This window comes from Monodelphis domestica, chromosome 5, assembly GCF_027887165.1.
Source record: "Monodelphis domestica isolate mMonDom1 chromosome 5, mMonDom1.pri, whole genome shotgun sequence".
Lineage (NCBI taxonomy): Eukaryota > Metazoa > Chordata > Mammalia > Didelphimorphia > Didelphidae > Monodelphis > Monodelphis domestica.
Genome location: NC_077231.1, coordinates 130,557,793 through 130,569,938, shown reverse-complemented (window position 1 = coordinate 130,569,938; position 12,146 = coordinate 130,557,793). Strand labels below are relative to the sequence as shown.

The window sequence follows — 12,146 nt, the reverse complement described above, 5'->3', positions numbered from 1 at the left end:
TATTTAGGGTTTTCTTGGCAAAGATGCTGGAGTGTTTTGCCCTTTCCTTCTCCAGCTCCTTTTACAGATGAGAAACTGAGGCACACAAAGTTAAATGACTTGCCCAGGGTCACATATGTCATGTCCAAGAACAGAATTGAACTCAGGAAGATGAGTCTTCTTGATTTTCAGTCCAGTGCACTATCCATTGTGCCATTTAGCTGGCTCCTTATACACACAGACACAGATACACACATACCTTTTTTAAAGCTATAGATTTACTGCCCCATATCTAACACTCTTGTTCTTTGAACATGGAATTATTCATTTTTGTTGATGAAAAAATGAATCAGTAAAAAGTGGGAAAACATTTGCATTTATTAAATACTTGTTATGCAAAACACTACTGCATTTTGAGGATACTTCAACAGCAAATCAGTTGGAAAATGCCAGGGTTCTTGGGATACAGCAACAGGTGGTAATGTCTCTTCTTTAAGACCATTTCCACTGATAAAAATCATATCAGTTTCTGATGCAGTTTCTTCTAGTTCTTTAGTAACTCTGGTACAGTAACCCAAAGAAACAATTGCCAGGCTTCATCTCCATCAAGTCTGCTTCCTGTGGTGAGGAGGGGGTGAGAGGCGGATGGCTATGGGGAGATGACCTGGAATTAAGACGAGTGCTCTGGAAGGTGCTGCCACTCCCAGGGAGCTCTTGGCCTTACCTGCTGCCTTCCAGGACATTTGGTTAGTAGTCTGTATAAGTGACTGCAAGGAAGGTGGGTCCCAGTGATGGCTGGCTTCAGTAATGGCTGTAGAGCTGGAACAAAAAGCAATATCAGTATTCTCCAAATAACACTATTTTCAGATAAGTTGGACTTGGAGTCCTGGACGCCAACCCCCCAACCATTTGGTTGGGGGGTTGGTGATGGCAAGGTGGTCATTGTGATTATATCTGCACATCTCATGTCACCTCCTGTGTTCCTTCTCGGGGTGCTTTTATTGCTGGTCAAGTTCATCATTTTAAATTTTTTTTTAATTTCTTTGTATCCCCCAGTAGAATATCACTTATATATCCTGTCTTTATCTAAAGCCTTAAATAGGCAGTGCTCCTGTTTGTGGCAGGCAAGCATCCCGAGAATAAAAGTGACAGAACACCCATTTGTATCTTTAGATTAATTCAGGATGATTCAGATTAATTCAGACCACAAAACATCTCAGTTCCATGCAAAAGTTTCCTCAAGAAGAAAGTCCCTATATCTAGTTTCTCATGTAGTCTATTTCCTTTCAATTTAGACATAACTGCTATCCTATGATTTTTTTTCTAGCCAAAATTTGTCTTTTTTTCTACCTATGTGAGCAAGAGTGATAAACCATTTTCTCTAGGTCCTCTTCACAAATCCTACTAGGACAGCAAGGTGGCTCAGTGAATAGAGAACAAGTCCTGGAGACAAGAGGTCCTGGGATCAAATCCAGTCTTCCTAGCTGTGTGACTCTGGGCAAGTCACTTTTGCTTTGGAACAGCATTTAGCATCAATTCTAAGAGAGAAGCTAAAGGCTTTTGTGTGTGTGTGTGTGTGTGTGTGTGTGTGTGTGTGTGTGTGTGTGTGTGTTTAAATCCTGCGATGTTATTGTGCTGAAAGGAACGATGATCTGGAGGAATTCCATGTGAACTGGAACCACCTCCAGGAATTGATGCAGAGTGAAAGGAGCAGAATCAGGAGAACATTATACACAGAGGCTGATACACTGTGGCACAATAGAATGTAATGGACTTTTCAACCAGCAGTAATGAAATGATCCAGGACAATCCTGAGGAACTTAGGAGAGAATGCTATCCACATCCAGAGAAAGAACTGTGGGAGTGGAAATGCAGAAGAAACACATATGATACATCATATATTTTGAAAAGGATATGATTGGGGTTTGGGTGTTAGAGGATCACTCTACTGCAAATATGAATAACATGGAAATAGGTTTTGAACAATGATACATGTATGTGTCAGGGAAGTTCATTCCCTCCCCCTCCTAGAGGGTCGACCTGTCCATCAAGATTCCTCAAATGAGAACGTCAATAAAAGAGAGGGAGGAGGAACTGATGGGGGCTTTTTAGAGAACTCCAGGAGGAAGCAGGCAGGTAAGGAGGGAGAGAAGGAAGTTAATGGAGAATAGGCCACACACGGTCAGGTAACTTAAGAGTAAGAATGAGATTTAAATGAGATTTAATGACATTGTCTACCTTTTCTAATTAACTTTATAAAAATTATAACTAGGTAGATATATATTAATTTAATTTTAACGTGTACAACCCAGTGGAAATAATTGTCAGCTTCAGGAAGGGGGATGGAAGAGGGGAGGATCACAAATCATGTAACCATGGGAAAATATTTTAAATAAATTGATTAATATGAATTAAATTAATTTTTTTTAAATCCTACTATGGACTTCCTATTCAATGTATCCTCGAGTCTCCTTTGTATACATTGTAGCAAAGGAAGGAAGAAGTTGCAAGAGAGATTGGCAAGTCTTAAGACTTAGAATCTTTTACAAACTGGTTGGATCAGAGTTCCAAGGAGCAGTTTCCAGCTGTCTCAGTCTGGAGCTGAAAGTGAAGAAGAAAGGTGTTTTGTTCAGGGAGTCTCAGCTACATACCTATCAAGCAACTGGCCTTTGAGGATCAACTGGCTGAGGGTGAGAGGAAAATCTCCAGTCTTCCTGGTGGACAGATCGACTGGGGAAAAGACCCCAACCTTGCTGGGACCATCTGAGGACACCACAACTGGGATTCCTGATACCTGACCAACCATTGTGTTATTTTTTTTAAACCCTTACCAACCGTCTTGGAGTCAATACTGTGTATTGGTTCCAAGGCAGAAGAGTGGTAAGGGCTAGGCAATGGGGGTCAAGTGACTTGCCCAGGGTCACACAGCTGGGAAGTGTCTGCGGCCAGATTTGAACCCAGGACCTCCTGTCTCTAGGCCTGACTCTCAATCCACTAATCCACAAACAGATGATGAAGCCAACTTGTCCTCTCATGTCAGCATCCCATTTCCTAGACCTTGTAATTCCTCTTCCCTTTCCATATCTCAGAAACTCTTAGCCAATTATTGACATCTTCTGTCAATAGGAAACCTCCTCTTTAAGCTGCAGCCTGACCATGTCTATTACAATTCAGGAAAATAGCACCATGCCATCATCAAAATATAGGAAAAACCAAGGCATTACTACCATGATCAGATCTTCAGATGTGGATAAGAAGTTTCATGGAATGATTTCTGATGCATATTTGTGTGCAAATATATATTTGTTACAAAGCTGCCTGCCAGTACAGCTTGGAAACAATCCTCCCCAACTTGGAAATAGTCATTCAGTATCAGAGTATTTAAATAATAGGCATATAATAAGAATCTTTTTAAAAAAATTTTTTTGTAACATTTACCTTCCTTTTTTTAATCCATACTATGTACTGGTTCCAAGGCAGAATAGTGAAGAAGGCTTGGCAATTGGGGTTATGTGACTTGCCCAGGGTCACATAGAAAGTGTCTCAAGTCAAATTTGAACTCAGGACTGTCCCATCTCTAGGCCTGGCTGCTGAGCCACCTATCTGCTTCCAGAATTTTTAAATAATAGGCAATAATAATAAGCAATTTGGTGGCACAGTGGATAGAGCATTAGAGCCTGAAGTAAGAAAAATCTGAGTTCAAATACATCCTGAGCTACTTAGCAGCTGGGAGTAACTCTGGGCAAGTCACTTAACTTGTGTTCCCTTCAGTTTCTTCAACTGCAAAATGGGGAAAATAATTGCAGCTACCTCCCAGGGCTACTATGAGGACAAAATAAGACATTTGCTTAGTATGGTGCCTGGCACATAGTAGGTGCTATATAAATAACAATCATCTTAACAATGTCTTCAAGGACTCACATTCAACTATTAGAAAGTGTTCTGAAAGGGCAGCTGGGTATCTCTGTGGATTGAGAGCCAGGCCTAGAGATGGGAGGTCCTGGGTTCATATCTGGCCTCAGACACTTCCCAGCTGTGTGACCCTGGGCAAGTCACTTGACCCCCATTGCCTAGCCCTGACCACTCTCTTCTGCCTTGGAGCCAATACACAGTATTGGCTCCAAGACAGAAGGTAAGGGTTTAAAAAAAAGAAAAAAGAAAAAAAGAAAGTGTTCTGAATTTCCAGTCAGATTTCAAATGTCATAAATCTAAAAATAAGTCGTTTATTTTTGATGGACTGCAGATTTTTGCTTTGTTCCAGGAAGAGAGACAAACTTGATTTGTCTAGTTCTCCTTCAGGCAGTTTTTCTTCCAGAAGCCCCAAAACTTTGTTCTGGATAGGGTTCAAAAACTTGGTCAAGTTTAATTCCTTTACTGTTGAGTCTGTGTCTTCTTCCTCTCCACAGAGGTCACAGGCAAATGAATGTCCTATCCAACTAGCTAGTCAGCCTTCCAAAAGCCAAAGACCAAAGAGGAGAAACTATTTTGATTCCAAACAAACAGTGGGGAGTCAGAAGCAGAGATGACGTAAATGTGCAGAAACAACAATTTCTTCTCATTCTCCAGAGAACAAATGATATGGTGGGTCAAGCAAAAAGGGCTGAAATGGAAACTGTGTTCAGGAGAGTCCACCGCAAGCTAAAATGGATCACTCAGGAAATTTTTCTTCATGCTGAGAGACTGTGGTTGATTGGTTTTTGAGCTTCTTTCAAAATGTGTCCTAAGTAGTGCTTAGTGCTGATGGAAGGGAAGATTGGGTGGTCACTCAGTGAGAGCCTCCACAGAAGCCCGCTGTTTGATTGGTAGCTCTGTTTGGACTGCCTCCGAGTGCTGGACTCCTTCGCCATTCTCGTGTGCTTTGACTCGTCTCCCTGTGTTCCATCCCAAAGATATTGTATCATAATGCAAAGGGAGCATGAGTGTCTCATCTGGAGGCTGAGGACAGAGTCGTGTTTCGGGTACTTTTGAAAGTCCATAGACAAGTTGGTCTTGCGATGAAATGGATACACAGTTTAGAAAACATCTTGCCTTTTCCATTTGCCCAGAAAGAAAAATCTTGCAGCCAGATTTGTTTATAACGATTCCATTCCAAGTGAGTGATTAGGTGGCGTTTCCTTTTAAGTTTTATATTTGTATGAGCCACATTTTCTGTAGAAGGGATGCTTACTTCCTATAAAAGGGATATATATCCCCCCAAAAGTTACAGCAGTGCTTTTTATAGGGCCAGGAAATAGAAGCAAAAGAGATGCCCACCAATTAGGGAAAGAACAAACAAGTCATGATACAGGAGGTAATGGACTATTACTGGGCTATAAGAAATGATGTCTAAAAAGACTCCATGGAAACAGGGAATGGCTTACACTAACACAAAGTAAGCAGAACTAGGAAAACCACATACCTAATGACTGATAACAATACAAATGGAAATAACAAGAGAAACAAAACTGAAATCTTTGACATTTTCACACAAAAAAATCTTCATCCCAAAGAAGAGATATGAGAAGACATCTTTTTCCTACTCTTTATCCTTTACAGTACGGCGGACCTATAGGTATGGGACATTGCATTTGATGTCAGACTTTTTCATATGTTAATCTTGCAGAACTATTTTCCCCTGTCCTCTCTTTTTCCTTTTTCTCTCCAAGGTTTGGCTCTGTGAAAGAGAAAAAATAAGTGAGAGTTAGAAAGATACATTAAGAAATGTAGGAGCTATAATACAAAATATATTAATAAAAACTTACTTTTAAAAATACAATGCAAAGGTCTAATCTATGACAGTGTCAGGGAGGGGAAGATACTCAACAAGTTATTTTTAGGAATTCAGATTCTTGCCTTCAGTCATTTTGATTTACCCAGTGACTTTACTGCTTTAATTAGACAGTATTTTAAAACTAAATGTTTTGGTTAATGGGGAAACAACTCTTTGTTTCTTAGCATTAAAGTCATAAATATTCTTTCCTGAAGCATGGAAAATATGATTATTACACTTAAAATCATGTTTACTGCCCAGCAAACAGGCATGCACTAGGATCCTGGAATAGAAATCAAAAGCATTTCATTGCATCAATTGCCTGCAGCTGGAGTCTCTTTACAGGCAAATAAGGAGATAGAAAATATGAAAGGACCTCATGCAGCATTCTGCTGACACATAGCAAGCTGATTTGTGATTAGGTATTAAAATTATCTTGCCTCACTTCACAAATAAGCATAGGCCAAAGTCTATTAGTGAATGGACTAACAAATTACACACAAGGCTTAATATCAGCCTCTCCTTCCACTTCCATCCCCAAACAATTAACAGATTTTTGTATTCAAATAAAAGATGGAAAGAGAAACATTGAAAGCTTTTGGTCCTCTAGGGATTACCTCAAATATTTGACAAGGAATTATTTTCATATTTCCAGAGAAAAGTTATGAAACCAGTTGTTGCTCTACATGTCACATATGCCACTTTTATACTAATCAGCTGAGTCCTGGCTTTCTTTTTTTCTTCCTGAAAGATAATTGATCTCCTCTTTTATTCCTCTCAACGATCCCTTCTTACCTGAAGATGGTAAATGTTATCTTCCACAGCATTGCCTTAAGTCATAAAAATTCCCTCAGTGACAAATCATAGAACCTCTATTTTCAGGACAGGAATGTAAAGCTTTTCAAAACAAGTTCTTTTCCCCAGATCCCTGCAAATCTCTTTGCTAGCATTTGATTCACAAATACTGCAATTGTAAGGCCAGGATATTCCAGGATGTCCCAAATTCAAGAAAAGAAACTTCACTTTTGATGAGACTACAAAAGAAGTAGCCATATGTACTAAATTTTGGGTTGGAAAATATGCTCACTTTATTCAGAAAGAATGTATAGGCTAAGGTCATGTCTTGAAAGAGATATATATTTTTTTCTGTTTTTATTTTTTGTTTTTTTAAACTGTCTCCTCCACTTTGCTCACCAAGCTGGTCCTAACTCTGATAGTAATGGAAGCTTTGATGTGCTCCATTTGCAACCTGAGCAGGTTCCCACTTTTGTAGGCAACCTAGTGGTCACTGGGCAAACTATAGTAAACACCAGACTTAATATAGATACCAAATTGGCCTAGAACATTGCAGCTCAGAACTCAAGTGATGTGCCCACCTGAGCCTTCTCAGTAACAGGGATTACAAGAAGTCCCCACTACACCTGGCAAAAGATGTGTTTGTTTTTTTTTTTAAACCATTGCATTCTATTTTAAAATCAGTATTGTGTTTTGGTTCCAAGGCAAGAAGGATTAGGCAATGGGAATGAAGTGACTTGCCCAGGGTCACATAGCTAGGAAGTATCCAAAGCTACATTTGACCCCAAGACCTCCCATCTCTAAGCTTTGTTCTCAATCTACTAAACCACCTCACTGCCCCTACAAAAGATGTTTTTAAAACAAGTTGCTAGCAATCAAACTGGACCTTATGTTATGGACTACCAAAAAAACAAGTAAATCAGACAGATATTAAGTCTTCCCCCAAATCATAATTACCAACAGTGGCTCTGGCCTATCTTTGATTCTTTGTTGGATGATTAGGGAATTGACTTCAATTATCTAACTGGGAGCTTTCTATTTGGGATTCAGAAAGAGGAAGTATAGATTGGATCAGATGGCCACTGAGATCTCTTCCAACTCTGAAATTCTATGGTGGTAGTGAAGAAAATTACAACCAGGTGCTCATGAAAGAGTTCTCAGCTCCAACTTTTTCTCAAGAGGCAAAAGAAAATTTTCTATCATTATTAACTGTCAGTTAGGCTTAGGGTCTCTCTCTATGAGAGAAACCAGAAGTGTACTTTTTTTTTAAAATTCTATTTGTAGCTTGTAATATCAAACTAAATATTGGGATGAGGGATCAACAAGTCAGCCCTGCTCTGATTGCCTTGGAATTAATTGGTCTGTAGCACTGACAGGTGTCCCTAAACTGGCAAATGAAAGCAAAAGCTATCCTTTAATTCAGACACCACATAATAATAAAACAACCCAGAAATAGTTCAGGATAGAAGATATGTATCTTTGGGACTGCCAGTTAAATGTTTCACTAACCAATACACTATCACTTGGTTCCCACTACTTTTTCTCTAACTTCAAATAGCTAATTTTCCAATCTGGGTTATCTAAGGATTTAGGATGGGGGTGGGAAGAAATGCATGTTTTTCTACTAACAGCCTCATTTCTAACACATATAAATAACTTAATAACATTAATAAGAATAAGAGCCATTCCTCAATTGATTTTAAACAGTAAACGGAATGAGAATGGTCAGGTTTTAAATGAACTTATCCATCCAGGTTATAAATGGCTCTAGGAAAAAATGCACCAAATCACTAAGAATGCAAACTAAAGCAACTCTGAGGCTCCACTTCATAGCCATTAGATTGGCAAAGTTGACAAAAATGGAAAATAAATGTTGAAGGGACATTTAATGCACTCTCAGTGAAGCTGTGAATCAGTCTACTCATTTGGATCTACGCTCCCCAAAACCACTAAACTATGTGTACTCCTTGACACAAAGAGACCATTCCTAGACCTATAACCCCAATGGGATCAAAGAAAGAGGAAAAGAATCAATGTATATAAAAATATTCAAAGTAGCTTTTTCTTTTTTGTAGCAAAGAACTAGAAACTAAGATGAAGGCTATCATTTAGGGAATAGCTGAGCAAATTAAGGCATATGAAGATAATCGAATTTTTTTGTGCCATAAGAAATGATAATGAAGACAGCATCAAAGAAACCTGGGAAGAATTATATGAACTAATATAGAGTGAAACAAGCAGAACTAAAAGAACAATTTATAAAATAATATTATAAAGATGGCCAACTTTGAAAAACTGAAGAACTCCAATCAATGCAATAACTAACCATAATTCCAAGGGACTGATGATGCTACCCATTTCCTGACAGAGAAATAATATGACTTCAGATGCAGAATGAGACATATTTTTTGTATATGCCCAACATGGAATTTTTTTATTTACTATGCATATTTGTTACAAATTAAAGAGACAAGTAATGCACATTAATTGAAAAAATAAACATTAAAATTAAAAAGTAGCTTTGCTACTTAGAAAATAACATTCAACTCAACAAATTAAAGATACAATTTTAAAGCAATGTATTTAAAGTCTCTAATTTAGAATTCTATCTTTCCTCACCAATTATGCCATCCCAATTCAGCTATTCTTACAGTAGTGTTTAAATATATAACTAGTTCTGGCTCTTCATTCGACACCCAGTAAGAAGAATTTCTTTTCTGTTACTATCATACTGGTCAAAAAATACTTTGAAAACTTTAAAGCACTCTATAAATGCTAGCTCTTACTGTTATTATTCCAGACACAGATTTTTGGCTTTCACTCAGGAAACTTACTCCTCCTTCTAGGGATATGCTAGAATCAGCTCAGAAGAGTTTATTCTTAAAACTTCAGTGTGAGCATTTACACCATCTGAAACTATAAATACTACAAATCAGGAATTCACTATTGTCTTACTTATTTTTCTAGACTTAAGAAGGTAATAGAAAAAAATGTTAATACTGCAGATTAAACTTTAAAATGTCTTCTGTGAATATTTTTCTCCCAGAAAACAGGTTGTTAAACATTTACCAGCACACTCAGGAGAGAAGGGACCCAATCTTCCTATCCATTCCCCCTTGGATTTACAAATGATGTTAGACCATTAAAAAGCATGACATAACCAAGATTATAAAGATAGCTTTTAGCAAAGCTGGGATTCAAAGACAATAAGCTAACCACTCACCTCTATAAAACTTAGTCCAATTTTTTCTTAGAAGTTGTTTAAACTTTACTTGAGGCTTAGTCCCCTTCACTCAAGGAGCTTAGGCAGTTGACATCACTTCCAGGTTGCCAGAATAAAAAAACAGCTACAAGAGTTTCAAAATGGATTTAAATGGATCTGACTAGCCACTTACTGTGGTAGTCAATTAAGTCAGAGAAATCTCACTCAGCTGAATCAAATAGTTTCATCCTTAATGCATGGTCCCTGCTATGGCTAAGTGAGTCAGTCTCCTTTTGCATAGTTAAGGATGTTTCATTTCATTCCAACATCAAATATAAACTTCCATGACCATATAAACTATCCATCCTTTTACATGCCATCCATTTTGTTTTTCCTTTGTTAATTGGGTAGATTTCTTTTGAGTAATGTAAGGAAGGGATTGCAACACAAGATGGATTTGCAAGAAAAAGCAAGAGATTGGAATTTTGGTGAACAACCAATTAACAAGGGGGAGACAAGATTCCAATAGAATCTGAACAGTGGGCAGTTAGGAGCCCAGCTGCTTGGACCTGGGTCTTTTCTCTCTGACTGTGGAGGGAGGAAGGTGAAACCTATTCTCTTGGTCATTGATTGTTCATCTGACTGAGTGCTGAGAGGACTTTTGAAGCCTAGCTCAGAAAAAACAGTCAAACCTTTTCCCTGTCAATATCTCCCTTTAGAGAAATTACCTTTGTTTCCTGAGTTGAATGAAAATCTTCAATCAACAGGAAACCATAGGAGATTAGGGAAACCTATTTCCCTCTCACCCCACTCCCATCTCCCTACTTCCTTTGCCTTAAACAATAAACCCCTGTAGTTAAAAGACCTAAATTGTGGGATTGATTATTGGGGAAACCCTTGAAGCTTACCATTCTTGAGAAGAGCATTTAGATTAGTTGGGGAAGGAACAGGAAGTGGTGTGGGGGGAGGAGTGTAAGATCCAGCCTTGCCCTAGCTGGCTTCCTGCTGTCCCTCTCCAATACCCAAGTATTACCATCTATTAGAGGAACCAGGGGTCATAATGGAAGAGATGGTGATGGTAATGGTGATCTAATTTACCTGGCACCTGCACAAAAGCTGGGCATGGCCCATCCCATCTCCACAGGAATTGTGTTTCCTGTAATGGCTTCAAGGATAAGGCTTTCAGAATTAAGGCTGGTAGTCTGGGGGATCCTTGAAACAATCCAAGAGGTAGTTGCTATTATTATCCCTACTTTACAGCTGAGGAAACTGAGGCAAAAAGAGGTTAAGCTTGCCTACAGTCATATAACTAGTCATGGTCTGAGGTTGGATTTGAACTCAGGCCCACCTGACTCCAGGCCTAGCCCTCTATTCACTGTAGCACCTAAAACAAACAACAATAACAACAAAACCCAGCCAAATACTATGCTTCAGGACTCTTTAAATTCTGGGTCCTGGACTGTCTTCTTCAAAAACCAAGGGAAGAGTTTTTGATCACCAAGAGAGATCTCTGGCCATTAATTTATTGATTATTGCTAGCCTAGTCAATAAGTTGATGTTTCATACCCCCTCCAAAAAAAAAAAAATCCCAGAGACAAAAAGGGGAGATAATCAAAGTGATGATAGTGATTTTATTAGCCTTGCCAAAGTTGCCTTCTTCTCTCTGTGTCTTTGTCTCTCTGTCTTTCTGTCTGTCTTTCTTTCTCCCACCCCCCATCCCAAGCTGACTTGATGCTTCGGAGAATGTAAGGTTCAAAACTCAAAAATGCCTAGCTGGAATACCTATCAGGGCAAAAGTAAAATATACTAAAAGTAAGAGGAAAAAAAGTCTCACAGACCAAAGTAAATTATCTATAAAGCAGAGGTCAGTAAGGCAATCTAAGAATTGTTGCCTTTTTCCAAAATACTGATCCTAATGATTATCATAATAATAGCTAGTATTTAAATACACTTACTCTGTCAGGCACTCTACAATTATGATGTCATTTGATCCTTGAAACAATCCAAGAGGTAGTTGCTATTATTATCCCTACTTTACAGCTGAGGAAACTGAGGCAAAAAGAGGTTAAGCTTGCCTACAGTCATATAACTAGTCATGGTCTGAGGTTGGATTTGAACTCAGGCCCACCTGACTCCAGGCCTAGCCCTCTATTCACTGTAGCACCTAAAACAAACAACAATAACAACAAAACCCAGCCAAATACTATGCTTCAGGAAATATAATAAAATTGTATATATAAAACAATAGAGGGCAAAGTATAATTTAATACAATCCTCTAAATATCATTGCTGGTTCTGGAGCATCAACATTAAGAGGAAAGCTCTATCCAGTCACATGCCTACTAGTTTGAAGACTATAAATTACTCAATAGCAATGAAAAATGTGGAGTGGCTGGGTGACTCAGTGGATTGGGAGCCAGG

General features: G+C 38.5%; 1 protein-coding gene across 8 annotated transcripts in view; it reads right to left on the bottom strand.

Annotated features, from left to right (window-relative positions):
* Positions 1-341: 341 nt before the first annotated feature.
* AEBP2 (AE binding protein 2) overlaps positions 342-12,146 on the bottom strand; it is an 87,656-nt gene continuing 75,851 nt past the window's right edge. For 2 of the 8 annotated variants that reach the window (XR_008912202.1, XR_008912209.1), the window contains 2 exons: positions 2,631-5,632; positions 342-798 (listed from right to left, as the gene is read on the bottom strand). The gene's annotated coding sequence lies outside the window, so the exon portion shown is untranslated. The remainder of the gene's footprint in view (positions 799-2,630; positions 5,633-12,146) is intronic. The other 6 variants (XR_008912203.1, XR_008912208.1, XR_008912205.1 and 3 more) reach the window with 5 other exon arrangements.